This window comes from Lontra canadensis, unplaced genomic scaffold (genome assembly GCF_010015895.1).
Source record: "Lontra canadensis isolate GAN:19392208 unplaced genomic scaffold, GSC_riverotter_1.0 scaffold1, whole genome shotgun sequence".
Taxonomy (NCBI): Eukaryota; Metazoa; Chordata; class Mammalia; order Carnivora; family Mustelidae; genus Lontra; species Lontra canadensis.
In genome coordinates this window covers 41,720,453-41,745,377 of record NW_022630995.1, presented here as the reverse complement: position 1 = coordinate 41,745,377, position 24,925 = coordinate 41,720,453, and positions in this window count along the sequence as shown.

Sequence of the window (24,925 nt, the reverse complement as noted above, 5' to 3'; positions counted from 1 at the left end):
TTTGGACCAAATGTCCATCAACTGATGGATGGACAAAGAAGATATAGTATATATACGTTGAGTTTTTATCAACTGTGTTGTATAGCAATCAACTTATTTATGATCATTTCTATATGTATTTCTTACAATTTTTGGAGGAAGGGGTGGTTTTTTAAATTCTACCCACTATGCTCATCAGTTTGTTTAATGTAATTGTGCATTCTATTGCATTGCTCAAATAATAAATTTTATGTTTCAGTTCTAATTATTTCTTAAATTCCGTTTTATATGTTGGAAATATGAAACTGATGCCAAGGAATTAAGGGTTTATTTTAAAGCTAACCATCATTAGGAAATAATTAGCATGTACCTCATTAGCCAAAAGGTCATACTAAAAAGACCATGAAAATATGCATCCATTTATTCACTTAAAAATTTGTTGAGCTGGTCTAACACAAAGATTGAGAGTGATAGCTACTAAAACTTATGATGGGCATATAATAATGTATAAATTTATGGACTTGTTTTTAAAAAAGGTATAGACTGGTAATAAAATATAGACTTTCAATCATTTTAGCCCTTGGAGATTTCAACATGTAGTTAACACCTAAAATCTAGAAAATGATTAGGAAACTTTTGATATTTCCAATAGTAAAATTTTAAGATATGTTTTTACATTTCCATTCCAGTTATGAAATATATATTTATAAGATAAATACCAATAATTAATTTTGAGCTGCATTAACTTCCCTGATCTAATAAATAGTTAGAAATGCAACTTAGGACAAAGTAGCTATCCTTCTAAATCTTCAGTTTCTTTTTTTGCAAACAATAATGGTCAACTTTTCTGCAGTGCTTAATATGTGACTAGAATCTCGTTAAGCATTGGACTATTTAATTATTTTAACTGCAAGAGGTGTGCATGTGTGTATGCGTGTGTGAACTGAAACTCAGAATAGGTCAGATATCAAGATGTTACAATTAAAAAATGATGGAGTTGAAAGTTGAATCTATTCTTGTCTAGATTCATTGCTTATGATCATAATAAGTCTACATGGTTCCCACTGAAAATTATGTATGGCAATTCAAAGAAAGAACAAAAATGAAGTGTTTAACATAGTGTCTTGCTTGTATAAAATGCTCAGTTGACATTAGCTGCTGTTACAGTTATATTAATAGATTTATTATTAATATATGTTATTTATCATATATAATTATATATTAAAATGCATAGATATAAAACAAAGCAAAATTTAGTATGATATTTTTATTTTTAGTGTTCTTTAGATCACCATAAATTTTTAACAATATAATATCATGGAAACTAATATAATCCAGATATAATGCCTGTACCAGAGTTCTAGGAAGTTGAATAAACAACAAAAGAAGCATTCAAAGCAACTCATTAAAATACAAAGAATTAGAATATGCTGGGTCCCAGAGTCCAAAGATATAGAGTAATTGGGTATGTACAGTAGATAGTGGATATGTTTTCACTGAGCAAATATTTACATTAATTAAACAAAAGAAATAAATGTGTTGAAGATCACTGAAACCATTTACCATTGCCAGAATAGGTATTTTAAGACATTGCCAAAAGAAAGTTACAATGAAACCTGAGGTGTTGAATTACAATTATAGGTATTATTTCATTATGGATAGATAGAGTATAGGTGGAGTATATAAGTGTGTATAAATATATTCCAAGATATATTTTCAGGTTTTGTCTGTCTAGTTTGGCATGTGAAGGCAATTAACACTCTAGTAATGAGCATATTGAGAACCTTGGTACTGATTTTGAAATGACATCTGCCATTAAATGTGACCAAGTTTACTTGGAAAAGAGTGAAAGATGAGCCTAGAACGTTGTTTTGTTCTAGAAAGTAGGAAAATGCTCAAGGTATTGTGTGAATATATCAAAAGGCACATTTTTTCCAGCCTACAATTAGAGTTCTTGGGCCCCATTCTCTGCTGCATTAAGGTAAAGGACAAATATTTTAGTTTTTTCCATATGCCATGCACCATTCTAGTAATAAATTTTATTAGTGGTATGATAGTCTCCATACAGATCATACAACATACCCATAGTTTAAACCATAAATTTATCTGTCTCCCATTTAAGTACCTAAAAGTAGATAGTTCAAAGCTATAGTGTTGGGACCCTGGATCTATCAATCACATCACTCTATTGTAGAAGCTTACATTTGCAAAATCATTACATGTTCCAAGATATCCAGTCATCATAAGTTGTGGTATCTCTAATTCAGTGAAGAAGGAGAAAGAGAAGGAGAATGAGAAGAAGACAAAGACGAAGACGAAGACGAAGACGAAGACGAAGAAGAGGAAGACGAAGAAGAAGAAGAAGAAGAAGAAGAAGAAGAAGAAGAAGAAGAAGAAGAAGAAGTAGAAGAAGAAGAAGAAGAAGAACAAGAACAAGAACAAGAACAAGAACAAGAAACAGCAGTAGAAGCACCAGAGGAGGAGGAGGAGGAAGAAGAGGAAGAAGAAGGGTAAAGAGGAGGAAGAAGAGGGTTTATGTTTCTTTAATGACATTTTCCACCAGTGACACTTAACACCTACGGGAATTTTCTTGCAACAACCTGGTCATATGACCATACACATCTGCCAGGGTGAGTAGGAAACAGATATATTTCATGGAATTGTATGCTGAACTAAAAGATACATATTTTATTATTATAAAACAATGATAGAAATTGATATTGGAAGAGTACAAATAACAATATCTACTCCAATAATTATTCTTAATTCATTCACACACTCCTTTGCCCCCAATTAATCTAAATCACTTTCAATACATTCAAATCCATAAGACAGCACTAAATTTCCTTTTCTCATAAATCTGCTGTCTAGTCTACTCTCACTGGGTTTCTAATTTTCTCTGTTTATTTGTTGCACAGATGCCCTTCTGGGATCATCAGTCCTGATTATCCTATTTATTTTATTTAATCAGGTTGGTGGTTTCATTAGGAAATGTTTGTTTTCTATATCATTACAACTTTTCTCATGGGATGATCAAATTCCAAAGAAAAATAATGTTTTTTAACTGTTTTTAAATGCTATTCTATTCTTATCAAGACATCTATCTTTATTTTTTTATGCTTTTCAGAGGATAGATCTTCCTGTTTTCTGTCATCGTGCAGGAGGGACAGAATAACCACATATGGTAGGGATTACTGTTCCAATGAAAGGTTTCCTCACATCTGTCATGTGAAGTTAGAGGGAGAAGATGATTGTGAATAAACCAGGAAGCAGTTTTTCACCAGAACCACATGTGCCAGTGTCTGGATTTTGAACTTTCTAAACTCCAGAGCTTTGAGAAATAAAATTCTATTGTTTACAAACAAGTCTGTGGTATTCTGTTATAGCCCAAATGGACTAAGAAATTATGAATTATGGAAATTATGGAAAATAACTAACCAAATATATAAAAATGAGTATACCCATATAATTGGAATTTCATGCCAACTGGATTTGAAAAGAACTGTGGTTTAGTAAGTATACTGAATACTGAACTTTTATTAACATCTATGTATCTTTATAAATTAGGATTTTCACCTGTGACAGCCATTAAATGAAATATTGACATAAATTGATCTTAGATTTAGATTTTGAGTTATTGTACTGAAAGATTTAAAATACTACTTACATAATAATGGACCTATTCAGCCAAAGTGATTCTCTAAAGTGTATTAAGATAAATAATTGCTCAGCCAAAGTGATTCTCTAAAATGTATTAAAATAAATAATTGTAAACTATCAACATAGTGATAAGATTGTAAGGAAGAATTTATTTCATTAAAAATATTATAAATAGCCAAATTCTTTACTGTAAAATGGTATATTACATGGCACATGTTAATTTCAGCTTTGGTTAAAAGAAAAAGAAAAAGTATGTGAAGCCAAAAGTATCTTGAAGCCTTAAGTTTAATGAATAATCTCGAAAGAAGAGGAAACAATTGATGCAAGTTCCTGGAAATGGGAATAGCAATAACCATATATATTATACTATTAACTATATAAGTAAAATTCCTCTCTTTACATTATAGGAAGGATTTTTCTAAATTGAAAGAAAAAGAAAAGAAAAAGAAAAATAGTTTTTTTTAAGAAAAATAAGTCAGAAGTGTGATTTTACTAATAGCTGATTATTCTTGACCTGTTATCCTGAATCTAAAATGAATCTTAAAAGAAATTAATTATAAGGATTATTTTAGGAGGCATTTCACTTAAATTATTACTTATGATTTCTTTAAGAATTAATTTTATGAATTAACTATGAGCTCATTTACTTATTGTTAAGAATTCTATTAATATTAAAATAATTATTCAGAATCTAATGAATTTTAAAATATAATGTAGAATCTCAGTTTGAGGCATAACATGCAAGTCATTCATTTTTCATTAAATATTTTAATAATATATTGGCACAATAGTACATGCAAATGTTTCTATTTGAAATACACTTTCATTTTGGACAATTCATCATTTTTTCCTGATGGAATGTTCAACCATTTGTTTGTTTATTTTTTAAAAATTTATTTATTTTTAGAGAGAGACAGAAGGAGAGCACGAGTGTAGGAAGGGCAGAAGGAGAAGGAGAGGGTGTATAAGCAGACTCTGCACTGAGTGGGGATCCTGAAGCAGGACTCCATGCAGGGCTCTATCCCAGAACTCTGAGATCATGACCTGAGGCCAAAGCAAGGGTTAGAGGCTGAACTGACTGAGCCACGTAGGTGCTTCTGTACAACCAAGATAAACCATTAAACACAGAAAGTGTCATCCTTCATTTAATAAAATACAAGAAAGCAGAAAATATATATATTTTTTTAAATTGCATGATAATACACACACTAAACACTGAATTTGGTGTCTTTTTGATGTTTTTCTAATTATTAACCCTGGAGGGGAAAAGAGATAAGGAACTGTGACATAGTTCTTCAAGAAAAGAGAAAATGCAAATCATCTCAAGCTTTCTCTCTAAAAAAGCTGATAATTGAATTTCTAGAAATAAGCTACTAATGATTTGCTAGAACAGGGAATCTCAGAGTTGTTCTACATACCTCTATGGCTTTATCCAACCAATTGAAAAGTTCCATGAGGTCAAAACGATTTTCATGAAATACTAACGTATTATTTGTCTTTTATTTATCTTTTTCATTATGCTGATGCATGCATTTCTCATACAAAAATAATTTTGGTTAAATTTTTAACACCTCAGCATGAATCAATTAAGTGGGATCAAACTGTATTAGTAGTCACTACATTTTACACTTCTTGAACTGAGAGGAAAAATACAGCCAGTGCATTTAAGAATGTCTTTGCTGACTGTAATGGTTAAATTTTGTGTGTCAGCTTATCTAGCTTATAGTGCCAAAGGCATAGACCTTCGTCAAACACTAGTCTCAATGTTAATGTCAAGGTATTTTGTAGATGTGATTAACATCTGCAATCATTTGACATTGAAAAAAGTAGATTACCCTCAACAACACCTTTCAGTCAATTGAAGGAAACAGGTTTCCAATAGAAGAAAGAATATTGCATCAAGGCCTTAACAGAAATCCTCACTGAGTTTCTAGATCCCTGGCTTGTGTTATGAATTTTGAATTTAAGAATGCAAACATCAACTCTTATCTGAGTTTCCAGCCTAATAGCCTCCTATACAGATTTTGGACTTGCCAGTCCCATAAATATATGAGCCAATTCCTTAAAGTAAATACATATAAGTATATGAATATAAATTTAATATAAATATAAATATATATAAATGTGTGTGTGCATGTGTGTTTGTGGGGTTTTTGTGGGTTTGTTTGTTTTTGTCTAGAGAACACTGACTGCTACAAATTTTGCTACTGAGATTGGTTTCAGAGGGACAGAATCTTATGGATGAGTTCTCTGAATTAGTTCTGGGGTTTGTGAAATTGACTCACTAATCTGGTTCTAATTAAAGATACTAATTATTCTATTTCCAGTGGCAAAGAGGGCACTCATCATCCATGACAAGAGGTGGCAGTAGAGATATTCAAATTATCACTGTTAGATACTCCTAACCAAATAGTTACAAGAGGAAAGGTTCTGAGTGACCATGTATTTGCTATCATAAAACATTTTTATCAAATTAATGAGTGTAATGAGATTGGCTGGTTGCTCCTAATAATGCTGCACAAAGTACAGAAACAGAATGAGCTCAGGGCTTTACATTCCCTGCATGAATGACCTGGAAGTATCTATGTCTTCCCTGAACGAAACCCTTATCTCCCGTATTCACAAAGATGAGATTTCTAAAATCAAACCCAGAGCTTCATCCTGTGAGTGGTTGAATTACAGCCACAAATTGAATTCCCAACCTCACAGAGTATATGTTATTATGTAAATGCATTGATTGGAAAGGGATAGGATCCTGAAAATCGGAATGGAACATATGAGGAGGTCTTGGCGTAGCTGGAGACAATAACCTATACATACATTCTGCCAACTACATGCCTGAGGAGACTGACTAAGAAAGCTGTAATGTCTTCCTTTTAGGTAGTTAGCTGGCAAGATACTGACTATGTTCTTGTCAGGATCCACCCTTGCTACTCCTCTTTGCTTCAAAACTTTTAACTAGATAGATTCAAGTATCAGTGGGGCTGAAAGATGAGGTACAAAATGTGACCTATGAGGAGATCTACTATACTCCAAAAGAATTACATGAATACTCCAATTTATACAGGCATAAATTCTGAAGATAGGGTGATAAATAGATATTAAGAGTCTAGAATAATGGCAGATGGAACATTAATTTGAATCTAACTAAATTGTTGATATGGACCCACTATACAGATATTTTGCATCCAGTGGTGTAACTTGAAGGGTGTGGAAAGTCTCTGTTTATCTCATTGACTTGCTGAAATATAGACCAAAAAAAAAGTGGCCTACAATAAATTATGTTGAAATGCCATAACTACCTTGTATTTTGTAGAAGAAATTATGAAAAATTTAGGGAGATTTGAATGTTAGAGTGGATTTATCACTAAGACCTGTTCACCCACTCAAGGGTACATAACTTTTACCACATCTCTGAAAGATATATCTGTGAGGGGAGACCCAGCATCCTTGAAGAGTTCTATAGGTGTTCTTTTCTATAGATCAGAGATTGCCACCACTGAACTGAGATTCTTAAATTCAATGGGAATAATTAGATGCCAAGAGGTCAAGTGACAACATTTAATTGCAAAAGACAAGGTGAATATGGTTACTGTAATTAACAGAAAAGCCAAGTGGTAAACAGATAAGTCTGACTTGCAAAAACCATGGTGTCCCTAGAAGAGAAGCAGAGGGGCGGTCCTATAAACACTTACTTGATCTGTATAAGTAGAAGAGTTCCAGGTCAAGTAAACCAAAGTTTAATCTGAATTACCAAGAAAAAGAATCCTAGCTTCTCAAACAATTCCCACACTGGAGCCTGTTTATGAGCCTAGAACCACTGGAACAAAGGAGGGCTAGGTCTCTTAGAGTAAGGACCCAGTATACTGCTAAAAAAATATATTAATATATAAATATATATATATATATATATATAATATTTATTATTATATAATATATAAAAATATATATTAATCTTTCTCTCAAATTCCCCAAAGGGACCAATTGCCAAAGTGATTGTGTTTTGTGGAAGAAGGAATAATCAGTCTTTCAGGGGATTGCTGGACACTTTCTCGGAATGGACACTTATTTAAAGAGACTCAAAATACCCCTGTGGCCCACAACAGAGAAAATGGTTATGGCACTCAATAGAGTTTTAGCTCAAGTTCATTTCAAAGTAGAACCAGTGGCTCCTCAAACACACCTTTTGGTTATTTCTCCAGGTCCAAAATGCGTAACGAAAATAAACATTGGCAGAATCACAGGACTGATTCCCTGACCTGTCAAATGAAGGCAATGGTGCAAAGTCTAAAAGGAAGCCACTAGAACCACCTTTACTTAGGAAAACAGTAACCCCAAAGCAACACCATATTACTATAAAGGATTGCAGATTAGTGCCACGAGCAAGGATTTGAAGGATACAGGGGTAGTATTCCTATGGCTTCTCTTCCATTCAATGTACCTATTTGCCTGCACAATGGATAGTTGTGTAAAGGGAGAGAATGAAATGAAGTAAGAGAAGTATGTGGAGTAAATACTATGAGTGTGCAATTTTTCTATTGCTACATATTAAATCATGACCAGTTTAGCAATTTAAAACAACATATATTTTTCATTTCACAGTTTTTATGCATGAGTAGTCAGTATATTTTTATTACTCTCTGTTCAGGGTTGCATCATACTGAAATCAAGATGTAAGCCAGGGCTGTGATCTCATCTGAGGCTCAGAGTCCTTTATGATCCTTGGTTATTGGAAGAATTTAATTCCTTTTGGTTGTGGGACTGAGGGTAGTGTTTTCCTTCTAACCATCAACTGGGGGATGTTCTGAGCTCCTAGAAACCTTCAAAAATTCCTGCCACATGTCCCTCCCCACATATCTTGGCAGATTGTTCTTTCAAGGCCAGTAGAAGGATCTCTCCCTCCCTTCAATTCTCTCTGACATTTTTTTAAAGTCTCATCCAGGAAAATGTCCACTTTGAGTAACCGAAAGTCAACTAATTAGGGACATAAATCACTTCTTCAAAATCTCCTTGTCATATAAATTGGTGTGATTATGCTAGTGATGTCCCATCATATTCACAAACCAATTTACAACAAATAGGAGGGGATATGTGCATCAGGAAGTAGGAATCTCAAGGCTTCCTAGGAGCTGCCTATCACAAAGACTTTGGGTGCTGGGCTGAGTTTTTAAAATAAAATGCATAAGTAATAGCAATTTACATTTAGAAGTAGATAGGAATAGAATAAAAATAGAGAGTGCTCTAGCAGTGTTCTGAAGACAGATTTGGAAATGTAATACCTGAGACATTTAGTTTAGATTGATTTATTAAATTAATAAGTTACTAGTTAGAAAATCCTTGAAATGAATAAAGTAATGTTAACCTAAATTAAGATTATTTGCCTTGGGGCACTTGGGTATCTCAGTCAATTCAACATTTGACTCTTGATTTTGGCTCAGGTTATGATCTCAGGGTTGTGAGTTTGAGTCCCCTGTCAGGCTCTGCACACAGTGGGGAGTCTCTCTCTCTCTTTCCCTCTGCTGCTTCCAAGCCCTCTGCTCACGCACTTTCTCTCTCTCTCTTTCAAATAAATAAATAAATAAATCTTTAGTAAAGATTATTTATTTCATGTAATGAGCCATCATGTAAATTAATTAAAGAATTTCAAAGCATTAACAATAAAATGTGTGAATAAAGGGAAAGAATGAAAGCTAAAGTTACCCAAGCCTGAGTAAGAAGAACATCTAGAAAGGAATTCTAATTTCAGGGGATAGAGTCCCAGGTAAGAGACTTGGTGCACTAATTGTCTATGGGTGATATAAAAATTATCATAAATCATGAATTAAAACAACATACATTTATTTCATGGTTTCAAATCCAAAATATCAAAAATCCAAAATGGGTCATGGTAGGTTAAAATCAAAGTGCCAATCCAATTGTGTTCATTCTGGAGGCTCTCTGGGAGAATATATTCTGTTTTCCAGCTTTTTTAGGTACCCACATGCCATGGCTTGTGGTTCTCTTCATCCATCTTCAGAGTCAACAATGATATTTTGATGTTTTTGATATAGTAATATCAATTTATTCTGACCTCTTCTTCTACTTCTCTCTTTAAATTTAAATGATCCCTATAATTATATTGAGTCCCCTTGAAAAAAATCCAAATAATCTCATCACAAAGTCAGCTGATTAGCAATCTGGAGTTCATCTACAACCTTAATTCCCCTCTTGCCTATAAAATAGCAGTCATAGCTTCAGGGAATTAAGATGTGACATCTTTGCAAGTCCATTCTTCTTCTTCTTCTCCTCCTCCTCCTTCTCCTCCTCCTTCACCTCCTCCTCCTCCTCCTTCTTCTTCTAATTTAAAAATACTTTATTGCTAAAAAAAATGCCAACAATCATCTGAGCTTTAAGTGGGTTATGATCACTGATCACAGATCACCATAACAAATACAATAATAATGTAAAAGTCTGAAATATTGTAAAAATTAACAAAATGTGATACAGAGACATAAAATGAGCAAACGCTGTTGGAAAATGATACCAACAGACCTGTTTGATTCAGGGGTGTCCTAAACCTTCAATTAATAATAATAAAAAAAAAGTTATATCTGCAAAGCACAATCAAGGAAAGCACAATAAAATCAAGTATGCCTGTACTTCCAAATTCCAATAGCATTAATAAAATTCTAATCCAGGGTAAGGGGAGAATATTGTCATATGTCCAATCAGCATTTTCCAATTAAAATATATGTATAATAGGCTTATTTCTGTTACCCAAGGTTGTAAAACTTTTATTCATTACCAATAACAACGAATGTACTGGCTCTGACTTATACATACATGATTTGTTACAGAAACAAACAAACAAACAATCTTATAATAAACTTCCCAGATTTAAGTTTTCCCAATATTCATGCTAAGTAATTGGGAAGAATTTCAAAAATTTCCTGTTCATCTAGGTCTTTTTGTTTTTGTGTGTGTGTGTGTGTCTCTTGGCATTCTTCTTCTTCTTCTTCTTCTTTTTTTTTTTTAATTAGGTGTGTCCATTATTCTGCCTGTCAAACATAGATAGAGAAAAAGGCATTCAACTTATGAATGTATTAGGTTATTTCACTTATTTTAGTTTCTTTAATAAAGTACACATTTTCCATTTTATCCCCAAGGAACAATGAACTGCAGTGGCACTGAGGTAGTCTGCTTGACTTGTTTTGCTTCTATTTTAGTAGATCCAATATTTACCCTAGATAAACCATTAAAATATCCATTCCTTAATATTAAAACCCAATTAAAAAGAAAACACTATAAGGCTTAATTATTGAGTCCTGAATGGGAGAATAAACTCCAACTCCAGTATTCAGTGGCCTTCACCAAATTTTCTGATCTTTTTCGTTGTTCTCACAGAATCCTTATTTAAGCAGTCAAGTTTGTTTCATATCTAATTTAGATTTTTTCATTTTTTTAAATAATTGAAGTGTTGGAGCTACAGGTTTATATTTTGTCAACACAGGGATATTTTGGGTATCTTTGAGAGTAAAGTGTTCAACTCTGAACAATGTCTGTGGGCACCACAGACCCTAGCAGTTGAATTATTAATTTTTGTTTTTGTTTTTTGTTTTCATTTTTGCATATGAACCATTCCACACACAAAATAAGAGTTCCTCATTAACATTAATTGTTTCTGAAAGGTCAAAAGGAAAAGACAGTCAACTCTAATTATAGCTGTTGTAAACTAGAAGTGATGTGTTACTAAATAACTCCTAACATCCTCAATTCTGTTTTTATAGGTTTTATAGGAAATGAGAAAAATGCATGTATCTCCAAAAGCATCAAATTAAAGAATTTGAAATGTACATGGATTGCATTCATTTTAAGTAAAAAGTGAGAACACCTTTGCTTACTAACGAAATGATTTTACTACTATTATTTCTCATACTATTATGGAACTAGAGAAAAACATTGTGTAGTAAATTTCAGGGAACTTATTCTTTCTCATCAGGCCTTTTTGTATCAAGAACTGGAATTCCATTTTTTAAATGTTTGAGAAATATGTTATTTATTATATTTACATATGGCAACCTATTAGAGAATTCCTTAGGAATTCAGAAAGATAAATAATGAAGGATCATAGGGACAAAACTAAAAGAGCTCAAAAGATCAGTTAATCCTCTACTCCACATATTTTTCCTCTTTCTACTTTTCTCTCCTTCATTCCCATTATTTCCTCTTTCCTTTCTTCCCCTGTTCCTTCATCTCTTTTCTTTTCTTCCTCCTCCTTTCTCTCTGATTATTTCTATAATTCATATAAATGCAAACTCTTAAACCCATCCAGAATCTGCTTACTTTTATTTCATGCATGGTCCATAGTAGCTCCAGAATGCAACATACAGTTGCTTTGAACACATTCATTCATTCAGTATTGTTGTGTATCTATTACATACTTCTCACTACTAAATGAATTTAGTATCAATCAATAAAGCAAGAATAAGGTCCCGTTTTTGTGCATCTTATAATGAAGAAAGACAGCCAGTAAATAATAAACAATGAAAATTAAATCATGTACTATATTATGATGTAGTAAGAATTATGAAAAATAAAAAGACTAGGGTGCCCAAAGATGAATTCGGAAGTAAGCTACAATTTTAAATCAAGTGATTAGGAAAATTACATTTCATTGTCAGCTTATTTGTGTGTTTCTTGACTATAATTCCCCAAGGGTGAAAATGTGATTGACCTAACTCAGGTTACAATATATTTCCATTTTATGTTCAAATAGTTGGATAGTGTATGTGGTATTTTCCAAGCAGTCATGTGCCTCCATTAAATCTGTAGATTATGATTTGTTTACCACAAAAAAATACTAAACCGAGATTTCCTAATAAATTTATTCTTTAGGTGAATATTATATCAAATATCATTGGCCTATTTTCCAAGAGGTCAAATTTCAGCATATTTACAAGATTACACCAGGCCACCTGTTTTCTAGACCCACACCCACCATTCTGCCCAAGCTTCTCCTCTAAATGAATCACTGGATAGCTGCTTAATTAGTTACTGTTCAGGGATTAAAAGCTCCACTCTTCAGCACCCTCCATACTATCTGTTTCATTGGTAAATACTGTCCTCAGCTCAATTGAAAAGTTACCAGAATGGTAAACACAACCTAAAAACAAGGAACAGGGCATTGTAGTCAGCTTCCCATATATGCAGTCATGAGCTGACACAGGTTCAGGTTATATACATGGTAGATTTAGGGAACGTTTATAAGCCAACAAGAATCCAATCTTCTTTCTACAAGGAAATCAATATGGAACGTTCTTCTAATAGCAGTCATTACTAAATGACAAATACAAGAGAAATAGCTAAGAGTACTATTTTCTTGCACTGACCCTGGTCACATAAGGCTATCATGATGACATCTTTCTCTGGGGATTGAAATTTATTAATGATAATTTTTTAAAAAAAGTGACCATCTGTCATCTGCTATGATATCTGCCTGTTTCCTTATTTATCCATATGACCATGACCATTACCGGCTATGGTTAGGCTTTCTGCTTTATCACGTGTACTGTTTACCCACAGAGCAGGTAATAATGGCAAACTTGTTAGTTTACTTAGTCATATACTCAAGCAGATGTCATAGAGTCTGACTGTCCCTGACACTTGATAATGGAGTTGCATTCATAGTTTTCCCTAAGTTAGCTAGATGGGGTAAATTCTATAGGCACTTGGGTAAATCATCACCCAAGTGCCTATAGAATTATACACTGTAAAATCCAATGATATTGCATCTTTTGCATTAATATAAGCCTCTTTGGGTTCATATAAATTTAAATGTTGTCTAAGACTACTGAATGAGGAGAAAGGAAGCTGCTATGTGGGAAAGAGTTTTAGTTTTATATTTGCATCCTCTCCTATTCCTTTATTCACACTTCCTGATTCTAGAAATTTTTCAGAGTAGTACTCTCTCTATATATATTTCCTCCTTATTCAATTTAAGTTATGCACTTTAACCATGCCTTTTCATCATCTATTTTGAGCAAAAAACATTTTATTATTTCTGTGGATAATAAAGGATAAAGAAAATCATTCAATAGTGTCTCTTTGTCCATTTCTGCACATTGGTAACATTGAATGTATTCTTTGATCAGAAGAAATATCTTCAGTTAGAGGGCAAATTTATATATATTCATGTATTCCTATATATTCATATATTTAATGAAATTATATGTCTCATTTAATCCTTCAAACCAGGACCTAACACAGTATCTTGCATTTACTCAGTACTTAAAGAATGACTTTTTTCTGCTTGAATCAAAATAATCATTTTAACAGATTAATTTTGGAATCACCATTTTGCTGGGGTGGTGGGGAAGAGAGGATATCACAAAACTGTATGCCTTTTTAACAATCTACATTTTATAGAAACTTTCTCCTTAACTATTCCACCCCTCATGAATACCTAAGCATGGCTCCTGTTCTAAGCCATAACAGTGCTTGATGTACTAATAAAGATGTGCTGAGCTGTATAAAACCTAAGTTGAGTTGTCAAACTGAAGAGCACATGCCAACTGCTGTCTCCTGTGTACTCAGGATTTAAACTATGTTCTGTCCACAGCAACACAGTCTTCAAAATGAACATTTTACCATACTGGAGGCAACATTGCATTTCTGGCATGTTGTTGCCTTTCTTTATTGAAACAAAAAGCCTCTGTATTTTCTTTATTAAAAAAAATAATAGTCTAAAGAAAACTGAAGTGAATACTGAAATTTTGGAAATTATCATCTCTAAATCTTGTAAAAACCCTTTATTTATAACTGTCATAATACTAATATTAAACCATGTGAATTTATTAGTGATGTCTACAAATAATAAAAATTATACTGTTAAATTAAATATGAATTATAATGTGGTGATATTAATATATGTATATTATATATTTATTGTGTATATTATGTGTACCTATTTATATACACAGGCATACATTATATTTTGCATATATTTAATCTCATGTTAAGATGTATGTAGTATATATAAATATGTAAGTATGGACATATATTTAAATAGATATATTTAACTCTAATCATAGTTAGATAACACTGTTAATGATTCTGTTTGAATTTCATTCAGGTTGAAAATAACAGAGTACCTCAAAGATTTCTCTTAGTTTGAGGAGGGAAGGTAGCTTCATCATAAAAATTGGATTGACGTTGGATGAAGCCACACATACAAGAAGAAAGGAGAGGTAGGTACAAAGTTTGAGGCATTTTTTTTTTCTTTCTCTTAGGTAGATTCTCTAGAAGTATGTACTAAAATTGAGATTCTTATGCAAGTTATTACCAAGGGAATGTGCTCAGATGAAACTGTTCAGAACAGAGTAGAGATAGGATTTGGGATGTGAATGAGCAAATCAAGGCATCAGCTAAGTCCAGCTTTATCCTGATCCCAGGAAGAGTCTAAGAGCATAAAGGGCATCAACTGTATGTTCTGACTCAGGGCACAGACATTTTTACATGCTTCCATTACTCACTGACAAGAGCTATCCCCTTTCAGGAGTGGCATAGCTCCAAGCAACTTTGGTAAAGCAGCTACAGGTAACTCAGGATACCTTCTGTGGACCAGTCCAGCTGTAAGCAGTTTGCAGACAATGACACCCACATAGGCTGGTAGTTGGGGGCATAAGTCCCAAAAAGGAAATCTCAGTAGGCATCAAACTAATTGACTACCTTATTCTAGGCTAATGTTGAATAATACCCATCACTTATGACAACATATACCATGTCAAAATTTTCCTCTAAAAATAATCTTTCTGGACTCCAGTCCAGGTTCATCTCTCTTTTGTGGTTTCTAGATGTCAGAATTTTATCATTATTGTCTCTTTATCATTTCTCTTCCATTCCTACTTCAGATATGCAAAGGCAGCAAAGTGAATTGCTGTGAACAACTGAAAAGTAAGAAGGCTCAAAGTAGAGAAGCCAATCTTTCCTCTAATAGGACAGGCTGCAGGCATCCCAAGCTGGGGAGGGGAAGAAACTTGGATTTGGCTTGGGAAATTCAGCTTTGATATCATAATTGTCTGTAAGTTTTGTTCTGTTTTTCATTTTATATTATAATTGACTTTTTCTTTAGAAGAGTTTTACATTTATTTTTAAAAAAACTGAGTAGTACCAATAGTTTATTTTTGTTTATGTTTCCCTTGCCTCAGGAGACATATCTAGAAGGAAGTTGCTACATCCAGTGTCAAAGAGGTTACTGGCTATGTTCTCCACTAGGATTTTTAGAATTTCAGGTCTCACGTTTAGGTCTTTCATCCATTTCAATGTGTGTGTGTGTGTGTGTGTGTGTGTGGTGCAAGAGAAGTGTCCACCTTCATTCTTTTGCATGCTTCTATCCAGTTTTTCCAATACTTTTGTTGAAGAGACTTTTTCCCATTGTATATTCTTGCCTCATTTGTCAGGGATTAATTGACCATATAGTTGTGGATCCATTTCTTAGTTTTCTATTCTCTCCCATTGATCTTGTGTTTATTTTTATGCCAATAGCATACTGTTTTGGGTACTACAGATTTGTAATATATAACTTGAAGTCAAGAATTATGATGTCCCCAGCTTTGACGGTATAGGGACCTCCCCTTATTTATCACCCCCAAGTTTCTCCTATTGTTAACATCTTATATTAGCATGATGCATTTGCTATGGTCAATGAAAAAATAAACCAATATTGTTAGGTTATTTATTAACTAAAGTCCATAATTTATTGAAAGTTTCTTTATTCTACCTCATTTATTTTTTTCTATCCCATGATATCACTATGTCTTCTTGAAGACATTTGTCATTTCTTCTTAGGTTCCATTTGTCTATGACAGTTTCTTAAACTTTTTTTTTTTTTCCTTTTTGATGACTTTGAAATTTTTGGGGAGTACTGGCCAGTTTTGAGGTTTTTTTTGTTTGTTTGTTTGTTTGTTTGTTTTCGTGTGTGTGTGTGTGTGTGTGTGTGTGTGTTTATTTGTAAGATGCTCCTACAGAATCACAATTTTCCACTGTTTTTGTAATAATTAGGCTAGGGTTATGGCTTTATGAAGAGAAAGACCACAAAGGTGAATTGACATTTTAATCTTATCATATAAAGGGTGGATACTATCAATATGATTCAGCTTAGTTGATGTTGACCTTGATCTCTAGACTGATGTAGTGTTTGTCAGCTTTCTCTACTATTAAAGTATTATTTTTTCATTATTTTGATCTTGTACTCTTTAGAAGGAAGTCACTATGCACAGCTCACCCTAAAGGAGAAGGAGCTATGACACCCCTCACTGAAGCCAGAATATTGGCATAAATTATGTAGAATGCTGCATGGTTGATATTTTTTTAATTCTTATCCATTTATTTTTTCAGTCATTCATTTATATTAGTATGAACTCATAGATATTCATTTTATATTTTGGTTTGCAATCCAATACTAATTTATATGTTTTTTGCATGAATTTTTCCAGTTTTAACCATTGGGGAATTCTAATGTGTCCCCTTGATCTACCTTCATCTATATGGTGTTTGTCTTCTTTCCTTCCTTTCTTCCTCTATACTCCTCTATTCTCCTTATATTGCCTAGGTTTCTGACTCTACAATATGCTCCAGACTCATCTTATAAATCAGATAATCCAACACTGGACTCATCCATTTGTTCAAGGAACTCTGACTCATTTTATTAGGAACCAAGATCTGAGTGCTTTGTGTCCTTACTACTGAGTGTCATTGTTTTTATGGATTTTTGGTTGGCAGACAAAGGCAATGTATATGTGTTAACCAACCTGTGGATATATACATATGTATAAATATTTCTAATGAAACCATCTGTACCTATATGAAGCCAAACATGAGTTTCATACTAACATCTTCATCTCTAATCCATCGTCAGATGAATCCAGTAGTAACCTCCTCCCCTTGAAGATCTATAAATTGCCACTTCAATAGTAACAAACCGGGATACTACCAAATATTTTCCACTTACTTAATTTTTCAATTTCAGTATACATTTATGATATATTAGGAAAAATTAACCTCTACTCCCACTGGAAAAAAAAAATAAAACAACTTTATCAATTAAAATACAGTGCTTGGGATGCCTGGGTGGCTCAGTTGGTTAAGCAGCTGCCTTTGGCTCAGGTCATGATCCCGGCGTCCTGGGCTAGAGTCCTGCATTGGGCTCCTTGCTTGGCAGGGAGCCTGCTTCTCCCTCTGCCTCTGCCTGCCACTCTGTCTGCCTGTGCTCGCTCTTTCTCTCTCTCTCTCTCTGACAAATAAATAAACAAAATCTTTAAAAATAAAAAAATAAAATATAGTGCTTACATACACATTCTTTTGCCATTAGTATTACAGGCTCTAGGCATTCTTAAAATTATATATATATATTAGCATCAGTTCCTCCATCTTCTTCAGCAAAGTTGTTGCATATATTTGTAATACAATTAGATTCTCTTGTCTAAATCTACATTCTTTCCTATAGTCCTCGAAATCCTAAGAAATAACATAAAGTTCACTTCTTGCCATTAAATTTTTGGAATTTTAACAACTGCATAATGTCATATATCCATCATTAAGTATCATATAGAATAATTCAAGCAAATGGGCACCTGGATGCCTCAATCAGTTAAACAACAGACTCTTGATTTTGTCTCAGGTCATAATCTTGGTGTCTTCATGGGATCAGGTCCCACATTAGGCTTTGTGATAAGTGCTGACTCTGCTTGTGTTTCTCTACTTCTCCCTCTCCCTCAGCCCCTCCCCTTACTTGCACACACTTTCTCTCATAAATAAATCAATAAATATCTTTAAAAAAAAAAAAAAAGAAGAAGAACAGTTCCACCAACCTAAAAAAATTCTCCTGCACTTCACTTCATCTTACATACATCTCATCTTGACCACTGATCTGGTTACTATATTTATAGTTTTGGCTTTTCCAAAACGTCATATAATTGGAATCACATTGGCTTCTTTCACTTAGCAAAATTTGTTTAAAGTTCTTCTATATCTATCCATGTTTTAATAGTTGTTTTCATTGTTTAAAATATTCTATTGTATAAATATACCACAGTTATTTTTTTTTTCTATTCACCTATTATATGACATCTTAGTTGCTTCCATTCATGTGCAGGTTTTCATGTGGACATAGATATTCAAATCAGTTGGATAAATACCTAGAAGCACTCTAACTAAATCACACGGTAAGAGTATGTTTAGATTACTAAAAAGCTACCAAATTTTCTTACCAAATGAATTGTATCATTTGTCATATCCACCAACAATGACTGAGAATTCCTGTTGCTCTATATTCTTGTTAGCAGTTGGTATTGTCAGATTTAAAAATATATGTATATCCATTCCAATGGGTTTGTAGTGGGTATTTCATTTTTTCATGAATTGTTTTTCTGGGAGTCTTTAACTCTCACAATGTCCACACAGGGCCTCCATGCAATGCATAGATTACAGTTCAGGGTTCCCTACCTGTGGCACTAGTTCCTACAACAGTTTCCACTTGTGACTCTGCTTTATGTTTCTCTGTTTCTCCAGGTTTGCAGACAGCAGCTTGCCCTGTGTCCTCACCTCTTTAAAGGATCCAAGAAAAGTTGTTGATATTTCAGCCTGTTCAGCTTCCTATTTGTTGTTAGGATGGATTGATGACTTCCAAGCTCCTTACATTTGGAACATGGACTATTCTTTTTTTTTTTTTTAATTTTTTTTTTCAGTGTTCCAAAATTCATTGTTTACACACCACAGCCAGTGCTCCATGAAATACATGCCTTCCATAATACCCACCACCAGACTTACCCAGCTCCCCACCCTTCTTCCCTCCAAAACTCTGTTTGTTGCTGAGTTTAACTTAATTTAATTTAGTTTTTTAGATTTTTTAAAAAAGATTTCATTTACCTATTTTTGAGAGAGAGAGCACACAAGCAGGAATGGGAGGAGGAGCAGAGGGAGGGGCAGGCAAAGGGAGAGGGAGAAGCAGGCTCCACACTGAGCAGGGAGCCCAACATGGAACTCGATCCCAGGACCCTGGGATCATGACCTCAACCAAAGGCAAATGCTTAATTGACTGAGCCACACAGGCTCCGCCAGTACTTATTTTCAATACATCTTGTTACTTAATAGTCTTAACAAATTGTCATCAAATATTCTTCAATTATTTAACTACAAATATATTATATCTCTTGCATTTGTGTTTTGTCCTTGTTTTCTCTCTGATCATTTAAATTTATATATTTTCCTCTCAGACCCTAGAAGGCTCTCTTTAGACTTCTTCATGTACTAACTTGAATACCCTTACATGATAACCATCTCTTTCTGGTGTACTTATATAATGTTAATATATTCCAGAGGTTTTCATTTGATATCTACATTTTCAGTTTATTTTTAATAATTCAAGTATAATTTTTCCTTCATGTGGTAGTTTCACTTTAATCTAATAGATTTTGTTTTCCAAAATGCCTATTCTTGTTTCATATTTTTTATGGCTTATTGCTGAGGCAATTTGTGTAATAAGATTTTTATTCTTATTTTTAAGTGTGGCTCCTTAAACACATGGATTGAATATATGTTAAATAAAATTCTGATACAAGCAGGCAATGTATTGTTTATTAAAGATTTTTGAAAAGAAACCCATCATTTTATGATCATGTAAAATATATAATGAAAGAGTTAATGTAAAATTAAGAGCATAAAGGGGTGCCTGGGTGGTTCAGTGGGTTAAAGCCTCTGCCTTTGGCCCAGGTTATGATCTCAGGGTCCTGGGATCGAGCCCCACATCGGGCTCTCTGCTCAGCAGGGAGCCTGCTTCCCCTCTGTCTCTGCCTGCTGCTCTGCCTACTTGTGATCTCTCTCTGTGTCAAATAAATAAATAAAATCTTAAAAAAAATTAAGAGCATAAAACAGCTAGAATCAAATACTAATTATAACATATCATCAGTTTGGGAAAATATGTCATAAATAAAAAAGACATAGAAAATATTCAGAAAAAATATGCATATATTATTAACATTTGTAAATGGGTAAATAAATCAAATAAATAAAGATGGCATTGTATTTTGAAGAAACAAGTCAAAATGTTAATGATCTTTTTAAAAATTTCAAAGAATGTTAACACTGATTTTAAAACTGGGAAAATTAAATAAGAGGCACTTCATACACACACACACACACACACACACACACACAAACACACACAACCCTGCAATTAGAACAATAATAATAGCTATATGTACTACTAATAATACTATTAAAGATGAATAATTAAATAATAAGCATATTTTTCACAGTAAATTTACTGATTTTTATTGTTTTTAAATTTTAACATGAATATAGCTAATATTCAATGTTATATTAGTTTCAAGTATAAAATACAATGACTCAACAATTTTATACATTATTCAGTGCTCATCATAATAAGTGAATTTTAATTCGAAGAAATAATTAATAAATTGTAATGCTGGGAGATAGTGATTAGACAAAACACCTTATTAACAATAAATTAACAGGGATGCCTAGGTGGCTCCATCATTAAGCATCTGTCTTCAGCTCAGCTCATGATCCAGGGGTCTTCGATCGAGCCCCTCGTTGGGCTCCCTGCTTGGCAGGGAGCCTGCTTTTCCCTCTCTCCCTCCCACTGCTTGTGTTCCCTCTTGCTGTGTCTCTGTCAAATAAATAAAATCTTAAAAAAATAATAAGTAAACAGTATATAAGGAGGTTTTTAAAATTTTCTCAGGAAAATTAGAAATGTTTATTTTTGTCTAAATATAAAACTAAATGACTGGGAATAATATAACATACAAACACATTGTAATAGAATGGAAACAGTGCAGATTTTAAAGATCTTATTTGCAAAAGTGAATGTACTAGCATAAGATAAAGACTTGTCATTGAAAATAACAAGATACAGCTCTACATAAATTATTATCAAATTTTGGGCAAGAGAAAACTTAAAATCCATATACATATAAATTTTTATGCACACATTAAAAAATAAGCCACTGTGGTCATAATAAATAGATGGGAAAGTAACAGGAAATGGGAACAGAAAAATAATGGAATGAACACAGGTCATGTAGTACTTCTAATTTTTTTAATTTTTTTGAGGATATGGAAAAAGATAATTGCTAATTAATCATTTCATATTTTACAATGTTACTAATCAATGAAATGCAGATAAAAATAATTACATAGTTGATCAACTTAGCAAGATTTTCAAAAATAGCAAGCATCAACATAGATAAGAATACTGAATGGGCTGTCTCTTCAAATTCTGTTTAAATTATAATTAAAAATTAATTTTGTGCTATTTATCAGAAAACTTACCAATCCTTATGCATCTTGGCATAATAAACCCTTTCTGGAATGCTGATCTAAAATAATTTCTCACATACACAATAATTTATTTGTAGAATTTTATCATATTTATTAATAGTAACCAAACATTAGAAAATATAAACTTTAAAAAATATAAATTTATAAGTACATTGAGATTGTTAGATTTTTTTAAGAAGCTTAATAAATAATGTATTCTCTTCTTTTATTTTTTTTAAGTTTTTTTATTATTTATTTACTTGACAGAGATCACAAGTAGGCAGAGAGGCAGGCAGAGAGAGAGGGAGGGAAGAAGGCTCCCCACTGGGCAGAGAGCCCGATGCAATCTAGGGCTCGTTCCCAGGATCCTGAGATCATGACCTGAGCTGAAGGCAGAGGCTTTAACCCACTGAGCCACCCAGGTGCTGCAAGGTATTCTCTTCTGTACCAGAATTTGGAACCAATTGACAGATGGAAAAGGAGGCAGTCAAGTGCAAGTCAAGTCTTAGATTTGCAAGAAATTTGAATTAGATGAATTCAGCTACTTAGGCACTGTCTCACATTTTCAGACCTCTGCAGAAAAGGGGTTAACCTTTTTACTGCATGTAAAAGAGAAGACTATAACACATAATATGTGTAGGCATGTAAATATCAAAATATATCCCATTAGTTGCTAAGACACACAGGGCCTATTTTTTTTCTCAAATTTATGAATATGTAGGAACAGTAAGTGAGAAGTATCATAGTAGAGTTTCCCCCTGCAAAGAATATGAAGCCAGGGAAAAACAGCACACTCCCAGATAATAGTATATCATAGACTGAAACCAGCCATAAGTTAAATTTATGGACCGTTGTTAACCCCATGATAATATAGTGCATGGTGAATATAATGCACAGTGAAAAATCTGGATACTAAATTGAACCTGCAATTTGAATTTGTTTGTAAACATATATTTACAAAGAAATTATTTGTAAACACCCGAAAACCAACAGTTACTTTCTCTATGTAGTGGATTTGCCTTGAATTTTGTTTATTTCTTTAAATTGTAATTATTTTTTAAAGATTTACTTATTTGAAAGAGAGAGAGAGCTTAGCAGGGGGATGGGCAGAGGGAGAAAATCTCAAGTGGACTCCCTGCTGAGTGTAGCACCTGGTGCAGAACTTGATCCCAGCACCCCATGATTATGATCTGAGCCAAAGCCAAGAATCAGCCTCTTAAAAAACAGCCACACAGCTTCCCCTTTAAATCTTAATTACTTAAAAGTAAAAACATATGCATTTGGAAACACAACAACATTCTGGATAGCCTAACAAAATATAGTAAATAAGATTCATTTGTTCTTTTTTACTATTTTTCTCTAGGAGATTTTGTATGCCTATATAACTATATTTTAGGAAATGAATTGTTTAGTTCATTTAGTAGTGCACTGTATTTTTCATTGACTATTTATTCTTTCATAAAGGAGTTTCCATTTACATTGTGCCAACTATTGACCATGATGCAAAATGAAACTTTAAAATGTTACTCTTGACAGAACAGTATAAAAGAAAACCCTAAAAATCTAAATCCCAATCATCATCAAAGAAGGCAGTTAATTAAATGGCTCTTTGTAAAACACATTCAAATCAGGAATAATCTCTCACATTCTCATAATTAATATATATATATATATATATATATATGCGAGAATGATCTAGAAATGGGGTGCCTGGGTGGCTCTGTCGTTAAGTTCCCAGGGTCCTGGGATCGAGCTCCACGTGGGCTCCCTGCTCAGCAGGAAGTCTCCTTCTCCTTCTCCCTCTGCTCTTCTACCTGCTTGTGCTCACTCTCATTCTCTCTCTCCCCCTCTCAAATAAATAAATAATATTTTAAAAAATCTCTTTAAAAAAAGTATGATCTAGGAAAAATAATTTTAATTTTCTAGATTACTGAAGATAAGAAGAAACTATTGTAGCAGAACAAGAAAAACTACAAGGATGCTTCATTTGGAAACAATAAAGTGGAAATGAATTAATTGAATGTGAGTAGACACTATCTGGGCAAGGTGATCTGTATTAAATCAATGCTGAGGCCTGAGCTGGCTCAGAAAACTGAATTAGTTACCTCCTCAGATCTCAGTATTCTGTGTTATAGAACAATGCTTTAACTAGATAACATTTAAACTCTAATCTACATTTAAAATTCCATTTCTGGCATTTCAGCATATCCAAAGAAGGGATTCTCATTCTTTTTGTTTTGTTTTGTTTTTCCTCTCTCTTCCTTTGTCTGTACAGCTTGTGATAGTTAGAAACCTTCAACAAATCTAGGATGATGTAACATGAAAATTCATATAATAGTTTAACACATTCCAGACAATTAGAACTAGCTACTAAAGCTGGAGAAAGCAACACTCATGAGTGTAAAGGAAAGTGATTTTTCCTAACAAGAAAATTTGTTTAAACAAAATACCATTGCCTTTTAGTATAATAAATATATATGAAATTATTTTTAATAAAAAACAGAAATTTTAGTAAATTATTGATAAAAATTAAGGAATAATATCAAGAAGGTCAACCCTGATATTTAGCAATTTATTAATGTATGCCACCATTCCACTGTATACTTGGCATCCATTATTTGATAGGCTATACACTAAATATTGAAGATATATCCCTTGCGGTTAGAGAGTTTGTTGTTTTGGTAACATTAATATGAGGGGAGATGGGATTACTAACTTCAAATGATTTTGAATTATTTATATTATCTTAAGTTACCAAGCAAACTTTTGAGCAAATATGTAACCTCAAAATTTCAGCAGTTGGACAGAACCCAGGTAAAACATTCCTTTCTCAAGTTATGCTAAAAAATGCCTTTAGTTAGGTTCACAAACATTGTGAGGACAAAATAATATAAATAAATAAATAACAAATAAAAATAAATAACAGGGACTTTATCATTATTATAAGTGCTAAGAAATTATGTAGACAATG